At 38.4% G+C, this 12,826-nt stretch overlaps 1 protein-coding gene across 6 annotated transcripts in view; it reads left to right on the top strand.

Annotated features, from left to right (window-relative positions):
• Positions 1 to 12,826, top strand: part of strbp (spermatid perinuclear RNA binding protein) — an 88,069-nt gene that overhangs the window by 10,759 nt on the left and 64,484 nt on the right. The window lies entirely within an intron of this gene.

The following is a 12,826-nucleotide window of genomic DNA, read 5'->3' on the forward strand; positions in this document are numbered from 1 at the left end:
TGCTGTTTAGCTTGTAAAATGTCAGTCCCGTGACCACTGCTGGTAACACTGGCCCAGGCTTTAACAATTGGCAGTAACTGCGGGGAAATGTTTCGAGGGCCCAAAAGTAGGAGTTTTCTGTTTTTATGAAATTATGTTTTGCCACTTCAGCTTATTCCAAGCTCATATTACTGTGAGGCATCTTATTCCATTAAATTTTTATGTAAAATCTCCAAAATAGAACCAGGCGTGAGACTTTCTTGGTTCTATAACCTATGGGGAAAATACCCGGTTCACAGTATTAAGTGATTTTTGTCACATGTGAAGGAATAGAACCCAAAAGCAGGGAAAAGGCAGGTAAAAATAAATTTACATAAAAGGGGATTCAAAAACTAAAGTCTTGGAGGAATCCACAACACTAATTAGGGAGAAGACCATAAGCAAACAGGAAAACATTAAGCAAACAGGGATAAAACTCAAACCTAAGCAAAAGATGTGTTTTCTAAACAAAACAGAAACAGAGAATATACACAACTGAAGACTGTATTGAAATACTAAGGTAAAACCAAAAGCACAAGGAATATAAAACTAAAGAATGGCCTGATTATGTAAAGGATGATACCTGAAGCAAAAATAATAGCAGCCAGGTGATCAGCAATCTGCAGCAGCATGTGGGGATGGGAAAACAATCAATTTCAATTCAGATTATTTATATAGTGCCAATTCACAACAAATGTCATCTCAAGGTACTTTACAAAAATTTAATTACAATTTAGTTGCATAGCTACATAGCTACTACAGAGACACCTCAGGACACTCTGTTACTCTGTTTCATACAACTGGAGATACCTCTGGTTCTTTGTCTTTTATATCCATTAAAATGACTATATACCGTTGATTTGGTTTGACTGTATTTTAAAACGACATTTTCTTACTTTTTGCAACCATTTAAATGGATAAAGCTGCCTATGCCTAATTATGCCAGAAAGAAGAAGAGCAAATCATAAGACCTCTTCAAACTGGTATTTTTTTGTGGTTGTTGTTTTTGATGCATTTCAAATAATTTTAATTTCTAAATATGCAAAACTGTCCCCACACCTTTCTTTTTCAAAGATCATTTTTGGAAAAACTCAAGAAACCGTGAAGATTATGTGTTCTTAACAACCTGCAGTATTTTTTTTACACATAGTTGAAACTTGTCTTCCAAGGGCCCCAAAAGTGACTGTGCTTTAGAGGCCCCCCATCCTCTTAAATCAGACTCTGCTGCGGCTGGTCAGCTGCAGCTTTATGAGCTGCTCGTAAGTTTCCGTAAACTGTTGTATTTCTGCCTAGTTGCTGTTTCCTCTTTCTCAGAAGCCTGGGACTGATCTTTCAAAAAGTAGAACAATGTACTAATTTTGTGGATTGTTTGCTCACTATATGGCTACAAATATCTGTTTTAGTTACTAATAAGTTTCTGCGCAAACCAGTTTTCGTTCCTCATCTCATGTTGGACAAGTAGACTTTATGTAGGGCTAATAGCAGCAGTTAGTTTAATAAAAACAATCCTTAAAATCAGCAATGTGGTTCAATTTAGGTCAGTGGTAAGTTTCAATATGAACTAGGTTACGTTGGGTTTTGTCTCGCTCTCAGGTCCACTTTCTGACTTCAGAGATAAACAAAAAGCCACCACCCTTTTTCTTGGTTCACTTTTTTGTCTGCATCAGTTTATACTGAAAGGTTTTGAAATGTTCACCTCTGCACTACTTCTTTGAGTGAGTTCTGGTTGAAGCAAGAATCAGTAGTGGTCACAATCCATTTTTCTTTTTGTGCTTTCTGCATATCTGCTCTGCATAACAGTTAGTCAGCCCAGAGTTGGTAGCCAGAATCTTTTTCTGCCACTGAAGGCAGCCCAGAACCACTAGTGGTACTTGTACAACAGCTGAAGACATTTAACTCATTCAGTTTTCCTCCTCCTTGACAAGGAGGACATATAAGATTTACATTCTGTTTATTGAATATGACTTTAAATTACACAAAAATCACATCTCTAGGTATTTAAATGTATTGAATAAATCTGTCCACTGGCCTGAATATCACTGAGGTCTAAAAAGTGTTTGTGCACAATGTCAGCAACATAACTTTTGAATGACGCGTTCAGTATTAACATTCTTGCAGCGTTTTATATCACAGAAACGAGGAGGAAAGAACAGGAAATTAATTCTGGGTTCACAACAAACAGGAAAAAACGAATCATGTTTTATGACAAAGGTTTTATCTGGAAGGGATCCCAATTCACACAAGGTCATTTGTTGATCACGGAAGATCACGGCAGCTGGGTTATTACCATGGGTTGTATTAATATGCTTCCTGCTTCAATCCCTGACCTCTGTCTGAAAAATACAGACAGGGAACTCGAATCTTTTCCAGCTGTGGATAGTTCCTGTAACCTAATGATACGTTTTAATATTGATCTTTCACGTCTAACCGGAGTCGTCATCAGTTTTTGCATTGCTTTTGGCACTTGCTCCCACAGGATAATTCATACTGTTTTACAGGAAACCTTAAAGAGAAATTGGATACAAGAAAAAATTTAATCATTACACCAAAATCATTGCTTAAATACATTTTGTTTTATTTTGTTAATCTAATGCCAACACATGTCTGTGCTTTACAGTCAATTTGTTTTTTTGTGTGTGTTTGGGTGTGTTTGCTGTTGTTGAATCTGTATTCAACACGTTTTCTCTGTTCAACAAATAAACATCTCTGCTTCTGTCAGTCAGTGTTAGGTAGTCAGGATCCTATCGGCTCTACTCCCGGGGTAAAGCAGTTTTTTTGTAAACTGTACTGTCATATCAGCACTCAGAGCTGCTATCTCAACCTGAACAGCTTTCAAACCATCTAATTCTGCCTCGTGTGAGACGTCACTCTCATAAATGTTTCTGTGTAACACGTAGATCTGAACGTTGCAAACTATACGTTCGTTATTCAATGAAACATTTTTCTCCAAGGCCAAAGTATCTCTACAGAATAAAATTTTAGATTTACTACTGCATAGTCAGCCATAAACTAACTTTATTGCTTCATACTTTTGGACTTTCAACTTTGCAGCTCCTTGGTTTTGAACAATGCCCAGCTTTGTTTTGATCAGAAATGTATGTTAGCTACTTGGTCAATTGTTGCAGATCTTTCTTTTGCTCATAATCTTACAATGGAAAATAGCTGAAAATTAGCCAGTTGCATAAAATAAAGTTATAACATAGTTACATTTTGTAAAATATTAAGCAAGGAACACTTCCTTGTTTTGCTCACATTTGCAAAAATGAAGTTAGTAGCTATAGTTTGCTCCCACTTTTTATCTTGCTGTCAAACATCTACTGTTACAACACTGTAATGTTTCCTCAGCTGAAAACCACAGCACGATTTGGACAGTGTTGTATTATGTGTTAATTTGAATTGATCACACTTAGTCTTTGTGGCCTGTTTCAAAAGGCTGTAATGCACCATTACAACATTATGTCTCCGTTTGGATTATTTTCTGTCTCTCTTAAAAGTAAATGTATCAACATCTTGCTTAACTCGTACAAATCTGCTTGTTTTTCTTGTATTTTTTTTCTTTTACAACTTCTAATCCAGCAGGTGGCTAAAGTGTAAAGAATCTTAGAGGTGTGCTGCTGCTGCTGCTGCTGCTGCTGCTGCCTGCTGCTGCTGCTGCTGCTGCTGCTGCGTCCCACTTAATGCTGCGGTCAGCTCACGCTATTTCTGTTGCCACCAGTGAGCCAGCTGAGATCAGCCCTGCCCATTTTGGACAGGCACAGCAGGTTAATCCATTAAGCGCTGAACTCATTTTAAATAAATTTAGCTTTGTCAAGTCTAATGCATCAATTATATAAGCAAGAGTGCCCAAAAGTAGATTTTTGCATCAGCCTTTTTTTTTTTGGGTGTTGTTACTTTTGCAACAACGAAAATAAACTTTTATCATTCTAGTTTTGGGTATCTCCCGTACACACGTTTTTCTCTTATCAATGTGTAATAGTCTGATTAAGTTACTAAAATGCTTATTGCATTCTTCATCTCTGAAGATTTAATTAAACCTCTGAAGTGCTGAACAACACACACAGTTTGGTTTATGAGTTACTCTTCTACCTTCAGATGTGGCTTGGGCAGCAATGAAAAATCTGAATCACACAGCACACCATGCAGTATTTTTTATATATTTCTTTCACTTTAGAAAATATGAAAAAGAAAGCTTAAAAGTGTATTTTGATTTGAAGTAAATCTCAAATTTTAAATGCTTTGTAAAGCAACTAAAAACAGTGTTTTTAGTGCCGTTATGTAAGCAAATAATCTGTAATCCTTCAAAAGAATTCCCTAATGTAATTAAATATTTTTAAAGGACTTTAGATGTTGTCATGCTTATGTTTGGTAAATCTACATCCAAGTAGCCCAAAGAGAACGACGCCTGAAAGTGATGCTGTATTTAACCTTCAGTGCCGTGGCATCCAAAGTTGTATTTCAACGCATATTCCCTTATTATATAAGGGAATAATTAGTAATTAAAATTACGGAGAGGTTTTATTACCTAATTTGTATTAACTTAATAATAAAAGGGCAGAGAGCAGTTGAAATGCTCGCCGTTAAAATCTTAGGCCGTCCCACTTACAGCAAACAGCAACGTTTTTTTGAAGCAGGACAGAAGTTTTTTGTGTTTTACATCCACATAATTAACTGAAACAGCACTGAAATGCTACAAGCCCAATTCTCAACATGTCATATGAAAACGGATTGAAATGCTTATCCTAGCACTGCAGTAACTTGCTTACTATTACAACATTGTCAGCAATAGCAAGACATGAACATGGTGTTTATTTAACACTGTGGCTCTATGTGTCAAGTTGGATATATATTTAGAAATAAAAGGCATCGATGTAGAGAAGAAAAAAAAACCCTGCTGACAAAAACAGATTCTGCAATATCCAGAACATCATTGCTGAATGACTAAAGTAGAACGGAAACAACATAAGAGTGAAAACTATGTAATGATGAAATGTGGTTTTATTTTTGGCTCTTTAAATTCATTGGACCTTCCAGAATGTACATAGCATTGATTTTTTGACTTAGATAAGTATTGGGGGGGATCTTGACTGGGACATTTGTAATTACAACATTAGAAGTTGATAAATTCAGACAATATTTTCTAAGTTCAAAGTATTCCCATGAGTGTATCGTCAAACTTCAAGTTGAATGTGTCACTTTAACTTTCACATTATTGAAAAAGTTATTTAAGTTTACACACACTGAGTGTTGTGCTTTATTTCTTTTTTTTTTTTTTTTTAACTCTGCAGTGGTTGTTTTGGAGTTTGTGATTTAATAGCATCGAGGGTAAAAGTAGAGGGCGTTAAACAACACGTCAGGATGTAAATGGAGGAGTGCAAAATTGTTGGCGATAGAGAAAGAACAGCCTATTAGTAGAATGAACGGTTAGATTCAATTGTTATGCAAATGTGTGAAATGGAAGCATGACAGAGACACCCCTCATCCTGAACAGCTTTAAGTGAGGAGGCACTGACTTCTGTCTCAGACTGATACAGAAGGCTGAATCAATGCGATACCTCTCCTTCTCGCCTCCCTTTCAGTGGGAATTTTCTGACCTAGATAGCTCCTCCACCACGCAACACAGCAAGAAAGCAGCAGCAGAGTTATTTTTACACATTACCAGGAGACAATAGTTTGTCCTCTGATCGTCCTCCCAACATCCGTATGCTTCATTCCACTCCTCCTTCATCCTAGTGATTGCCACCCCTTTGTGTTTTACCATCCTTTTGCTTATGTTTCTCATTTCTATATTTAGCCTCTTTTTGTTTGATTTTTGCCTCCTCCTTCAGGAATTTAAAGATCAATCAGCTACCAGCTGAGTTTGATGCAGAACTCAGCCTGGATTGTTTAATACTGAAGCAGGAATTAGAGGAGAATCTTGAATAAATATTGTCTGGGGGGGAAAAAAAGGAAAAGCAAAATCATTTTAAGTCAAGTTCAAAGTCTTTCATCCAAAGTTTAAGTCAAGTCTGTGGCAGGTTAAAAATGAATATTTAACATCTTTTCCCCCTCCTCAAAACATCCAACATCTAAAAAACACCACTGGCTGTGACGTATTTTAAAAAATCAAACAAGTTATTACTTGTACCCCAGAAGACATGAATATATGTATATAAGTTTAAAAGAAGATGCTAGAAGTAGGTTACTGAATTTTTTGAATGGATAAAATGGCACATGCTTTTATTTTGATGAACAGCTTTCAATGATGTAGTTAACGCCTGTTCCTAATGTTCAAGTTGTTCTCCCTTTTGCTCTATGTGGCTCGTTGTATATGATGAAGAAGCTCTTGTTCTTTTTTTTTGTTTAGATTTGCATGAATCTTATGGAACCATTTAGGAAATCCATAAATATTTCCACAGCATTTTGCAAGTGACAAAGTAAAGTGAATATTGATGTAATGGGTAAATTAGAATAAAATTAGAGTTTATGAAGAGAGCTAGATAACGAAATGTGCTTTTATTTTGAAAACTGGATGTGCTTTATTTATAACTAGCTTTACAGGCAGAGAATTAAGATGTTGGAGGTTTGTTTAACTTCGTTTGGAGATGATTCAGTGTCACTTGTTGCAAAGTTCATGTTAGGGAATCTTGTGTGCGGTCATTATGATACTACAGCTAACATGAAATGGTTTTTATGAGGCGCTACTACCCACTGGTCAACAATTCGATATGGAGCAGTTCTGTCAGAGGTTTGGTCAGTGGCTGATTTACTGTAAATGCTTGCCTTATAGCATGGAATTGAAGTAAACATGACAGGGAAATTTGGGGTTTGACTAGAATGACTATAGACAGAAATCACCCTTTAAGAATGAAATCAGGCATTAATTTAAAGTTTAAATTAAATTAGCTTTAAATGTAGGGTTTGAAAAAGAGATTTTCTTGCTGTGACCCTAAGTTACTTCTTTTCATTTTCTTTATGGATTCTGTTATGCCCTAAAAAAAAAACCCTTCACAGTTCACAGTGTGCTTTACCTTTCTTGTCCTCCTCTCCAGAGAGCGCAGGGACAGAGTGTAGACAGGTCATCTATCTGCTCCCTAATGATGACGGATGGCAGCGCTACAAAGAGCTCAAAAGAAACACATAGGAATAAAAGTGAATTAACAAAATAATGGAAGATTGTGTTTTATGTTTTTTTTTATTCTTGTCTAGTTTTAGTGTCATGTTGAATTTCAAGCGTTTGTATCAGTCCTGTCATCAGCTGAATGTCAAACACACAGCGACACACATCTGCACGGTGCCATCTGGTGTAGTTCACACTTTTGAAGACTCTCCTGCACCAAGGTCACATTCAGCTGCATCCTGACTTTGCTGACCTGCAGGTCTGCAGGAGCCAGTGAGGCCGAGTACAGTCTCTCTCTCTCTCTCTCTCTCTGGGATTCTCTCACTCATATTTACCCACACTATTATTTTCTCGCTGTAGCCTTGAACTCATGGCAGCTTCGTGCTGTTCTGTGTTTATTATAACCGGGCTGCAATATAGTAGGAAAACATCCAGATGCAGCGTTATTATTGAATAAGTCATTGATGATAGTGGCTTTATTTCCATTATCATAATGTTCTTTTCACTCTGTGTGAGCAGTAGAGCCACAGTCTGTGCTGTGATGTTGGGGGCATCAAAGTCTATGTAAGCTGTTACAATAGCAAATTTTCCTGGACAATAAATTGTCCCAGAAATTAATGTGATAAATGATAATGTTGTTTTGAGACCATTTTCAAGTAATATGATGGTGATGCAAGTACACCCTGTCAAAGACCTGTACACTTTAATTTCATATAACATTTACAACTGGACCTGGAACCTTTTAAATATCCAAAATAAATAAACAAAACAACTGAAATTACTAATAGAATGGATACTGAAGTCTTGCAAACATAGTTGCCTTCAAAAAGGTTTAGTTGAGGCCAGAGCACCAACTGAAGATGTTTTCTTATCCAATCCTTGGTAGAAAGAGAGACTCAAGAAAAACAATCATTCAAATGGAAATTATCAAGTTGGCTTTAATTTTTTATGTTATTGATTTATTGCTTATTGCAACAGACTTGAGTCAATTCAATTAGCAAAACATGTTGATGTTTACGATGCATTCCTGCCAGTTATTACATCTAAGAAGTTCTTTGCTATTTTTATTGTGTTTTATGAGTATTACTCCAATTTCTTATGTGGGTCTAATTTTAGATGTACTTCCAACAATCTTTCTATTGAATTCATTACACCAAAATGGTAATCTGCTAGTCACTTCATGAATGTAGAGTATTTTAAAGGAAGAAATTAGAGCAGCCATGCAAGGAATTACGGAGTCATGTGTTCTCGTCTTCTTTAATCCTAATTTAAGCTCAACCTTTGACACAAAAAATAATGCCTTCCAGTAAATAACACTACTTGTGGACTCCAAGTGTTGAGAAGAGAAAGCATTCTCTCATGATGTTATATAGATTCATTACACACATCATAATATAATTCAATTGTAATGGTTTCTTTCCTTTAATTTTGGTGATAATGGCTTAATAAACTAAATTCTATAAATTATCTCTCGTTATTTTAGTGTTATAATTAAGGAAATGCATTTTAAATGCAGACATGCCAGCCCATTGATTTGCTACATGTATTGAACGCTTGCATCAAAATCCTCTTTTATTACTTCTGTTTGTTCATATTTTTCCACTACATTTTTTTTTATCCATTCAACTTTACATTGGTATGCTCAGATGCAGCTCTCTGTGAGTAGTCGATCTCATTAGCAATTCTTTTTCTTAGTCGTTTGACTGTATAAAAGCTGAGGCTATGCCATTACATTTCTATATCGCATATTTTAAATCATTAGTCTGGTAGCATTCAGATGTTTGGATATACTTAAAATATCACTCTATATTTTATGAATCTGTATATTACGAGTTTCACTTTTTCAACTGAAATGAAATAAATTTTCATTATTTAGATTTATTGTGATGCACAGCTGAGAAGAGTGGTTTTAAATAGGAGACCGCTTGTCATGACTTGTTTTAAGAAGTTAATCTGATCGCACGTGGCATAGCGCAACACTTATTTTCACCGAGCTCTCCACACAGCTCACTTCTTTGCTCTCACACCTTTCCGTCTGAGACCTATACTTGGAGAGTGATCTGTAAGCCTGATGGGAAGTGTTAAGATCCTTTTCTGGTGGGTTCATCATGCAGCGCACCCACTCATACACACACGCACACACACCCCGACACAGTGGTAAAGTCTCACCATTCCCAAAGTACAGACAAGAAGGCAGTCTGTAACTATGACAACCCAGAAAGAGGGGAAGTGATTGAGTAAGACTGAGTTGTTAAGATCTACTGTTAAAAGCTGCCATACGAAGCCCAGAGCAAGTGTTATTCTTTGTCATTGTGGCGTTCGTGTCCATTCACGTCGGTTTGTGTGGGTGAGAAAAAGGCAAAGACAACAGTTTTCCTTAAATGCGCTCCCTTCTTACTGATTTCTTTACGTTCTGTTTGAGCTCGTTGTCGGACTCATTCAGCGCAAGAAGCTCTCTGTGGCGGCTGAGCCCTGGAAAAAAGACTGGGTCCCAACCATTGGTTGCAAACACTTTTGTGGCTAATTGAATGAGAAGAAACACTCACAGGGGAGATACAAAGCGGCTGCACAGTGGAGGTGACATCAAATAGACCAGATAATAGCCTCGCGGAATCGCATAACTGGTTGTAATGTTCCTTTCAGTCCTTAGAGGGGATGTAGTTTTGACTAGATCTTATCACACCTATATTACTGTTTAACTTTATGGCACAGGCTATACATTTTTTTCCTTAACTTCACTGAATTTTATACCTATTTATCTAAAGTCAGTATATCTGTGTTTTTTTTGTTTGTTTTCTGTGGGTAGCTTACAGTGATTTATGATGGCTACTGGGTTTGAGTCAATGAGGTCTGTTGCTGTTATTCTCTTAGTTTGTTCATTCAAGACTAACAATTGTGATTTCTGCAATTTTGTCCGTTTGAGCTGAAGCTGTTGTACCTACTAAAAGGAAAGAGGAAGAAAAAAGCTTCCTGCTCCGCAACAATGCAGAACAGGTTCGGTGAAGAACCTTCCTGGCACCGTCTGTTCGGCCTTCTTTATCTCTGCTTTCTTATCAATTACTGTTCTTCTAACTTTATCTCAAGTAGAGGTGCGCCGATCGATTGGCCGTCGATCATAATCGTCCGATTTTTGTGAAAAAGTGTATGATCGGTGATCGCCGATCACGGTCTCTTGTTGCCGATTACACAAACCGATCACCTGGATCTAATTTCTCAGCCTGCCTGTGCAGCTGGTCTCCTCTTTCCTTCACACTGCGCAAACGCGCAGCAACAAATCCTAAGCGATGTGGAACTATAACGCGCTGAGTGAATGGGGAAGTTTGCGTGTTGCGGCGGAAAATTGGAGCGCGTGGGGTAAAGCAGGTCAAAATGCATCAACACGACTAATCTAATATGGCATAAAAACAATGCCATACTTGGCTACATCGAGGCTCACTGCAGTAAAAAAGACATACGGAGGATCAGATAGCAGGTAAAGCAGCGCACAGCTACAAACACTCACTTGGATTAGCATGACGGTCAGAAAGCTAAACAAATAACCCGCAAAATTATTTAAGTCTTAGAACTGAGATTAGAGCTACGCGCTACAGGTAGTAATATTTCACAGACGGAGCGCCGCTTCTGCTCCACCTGGTAGTGACTCTCACACCAAACCTCTGTTTAAAGCTGCAGCATCTAACTTAAAAAAAAAATACATTTTACATACGTATCAAAACTTTCGCTATCCTATCATGAGACAGATAATCTCTGAGATGAGTGGTGATGCAGAACTAGCCCCTCCTGTGACTGATGATGAGATCGCTTGGTACATCCCACACCACGGGGYGTACCATCCCAAAAAGCCAACGAAGTTAAGAATCGTCTTTGATTGTTCTGCTAAGTTTCTTGGCGTCTCACTGAACGATACTCTTCTCACAGGTCCTGATATGATTAATTCACTGGTGGGAGTGCTCTGTCGTTTCAGAAGGGAGAATGTAGCCATCATCTGCGACATCGAACGAATGTTCCATCAGTTCTTTGTCTGCCCAGAGATGCGTAACTACTTACKATTTCTATGGTGGCCGGATGGACAACTAGATGTAGAGCCCAAAGAGTACAGAATGGCTGTGCATTTGTTTGGTGCTGGATCCTCCCCTGGATGTGCTAATTTTGSCCTTAAGTACCYAGCACAACAGMACAAATCCGACTACCCAAAGGCCTCCGACTTTGTYRAAAGAARTTTTTAYGTAGAYGATGGGTTGACAAGTGTCCCATCAGTCAAAGAGGCTCAAGAGCTCATAAACGAAACACAAGCCCTGTGCAAACTTGSAGGKTTACGTCTGCACAAGTTTAATTCCAACCAAAGTGATACTCTCTCTCATCTACCACCCTCAGAAAGAGCCAATACAACAGAGTCACTCGACCTCAAACCTGATACTACATCTGAAGGCCATGTGCTTGGAATCCAGTGGTCAGTCAAAAATGACACCTTCAACTTCAGTGTAAACACAAAGGACCAGCCTCCTACTCGCCGGAGCCTACTGTCAGTTATCTCATCTTTGTACGACCCCCTGGGGTTTGTAGCTCCATTCACTTTGAGTGGCAAAAGTATMCTACAGGAGCTCTGCCGTAGAGGTACCGAATGGGATGATCCCATTCCCGACAATCTGCGCTCACGGTGGGAGGACTGGAAAAATGGTTTGKGAAAACTGAAATCAGTCGTAGTACCCAGATGTTRCCATCCACCTGAACTAAAGGACATTGCTAAAGTGGAACTGCATCACTTTTCCGACGCCAGTAACATAGGCTATGGAGCATGTTCCTACATTAGGTTTATAAGTGATGACAGCAAAGTGCACTGTAGTCTGGTTATAGCTAAAGCTAGAGTCGCACCTACCAAAGTTATAAGCAYACCACGACTCGAACTGTCAGCTGCAGTCACTTCAGCAAAGATGAGYGTTATGCTAAGATCAGAGCTTGAGATTAATGTTGATGAGGAGTTCTTTTGGACTGACTCCCAAGTAGTCTTGGCGTATATCAACAACGAGGCAYGAAGATTTCACATCTTTGTCGCAAATCGTGTCCAGTTGATTAGGGAAACTACAGATGCCAAACAGTGGCACTACATTGACACAGCTCAGAATCCAGCGGACCATGCCTCTAGGGGCCTTGKTGCATCAGAGATTATGACAACCTGCTGGYTGTCTGGCCCAAAGTTTCTGTGGGAACAAGAGATTTCCTACTCAGCTGCCCCCTCAGCTGAACTGTTGGTAGGTGATCCAGAAGTTAAAGCAGTCAAAACCTTTACAACTCAAACAAGCGAACAAAACACTATCCTCAGACGCTTCAACAGGCTCTCTAGCTGGTCAATGCTTCTTAAAGTAGTGGCAAGAATAAAAAGACTGAGACCAAACAAAACCCAATATGGCAGTGTCATAACAGCAGATGAACGCAAGGGAGCAGCTGACATAATAATAAAACTCCTCCAGCAGCAATCCTTCTTTCAAGAACTGAGAGCATTGAAAGTAAATGATAGTCTTCCAAGTTCAAGTCCTCTCTTTCARCTAGATCCCGTTGTAGATCAGGGACTTCTCCGGCTTGGAGGAAGACTAAAAAAGTCAACACTCTGCCAAGGTTTGAAACATCCTATTATTCTCCCAAAGGRCCATCACATTACAAACCTGATCATGTCTCACTTTCATTCAAAGATTTGTCATCAAGGCCGAAGCCAGA

Source organism: Poecilia reticulata, linkage group LG12 (assembly GCF_000633615.1).
Source record: "Poecilia reticulata strain Guanapo linkage group LG12, Guppy_female_1.0+MT, whole genome shotgun sequence".
Taxonomy (NCBI): domain Eukaryota; kingdom Metazoa; phylum Chordata; class Actinopteri; order Cyprinodontiformes; family Poeciliidae; genus Poecilia; species Poecilia reticulata.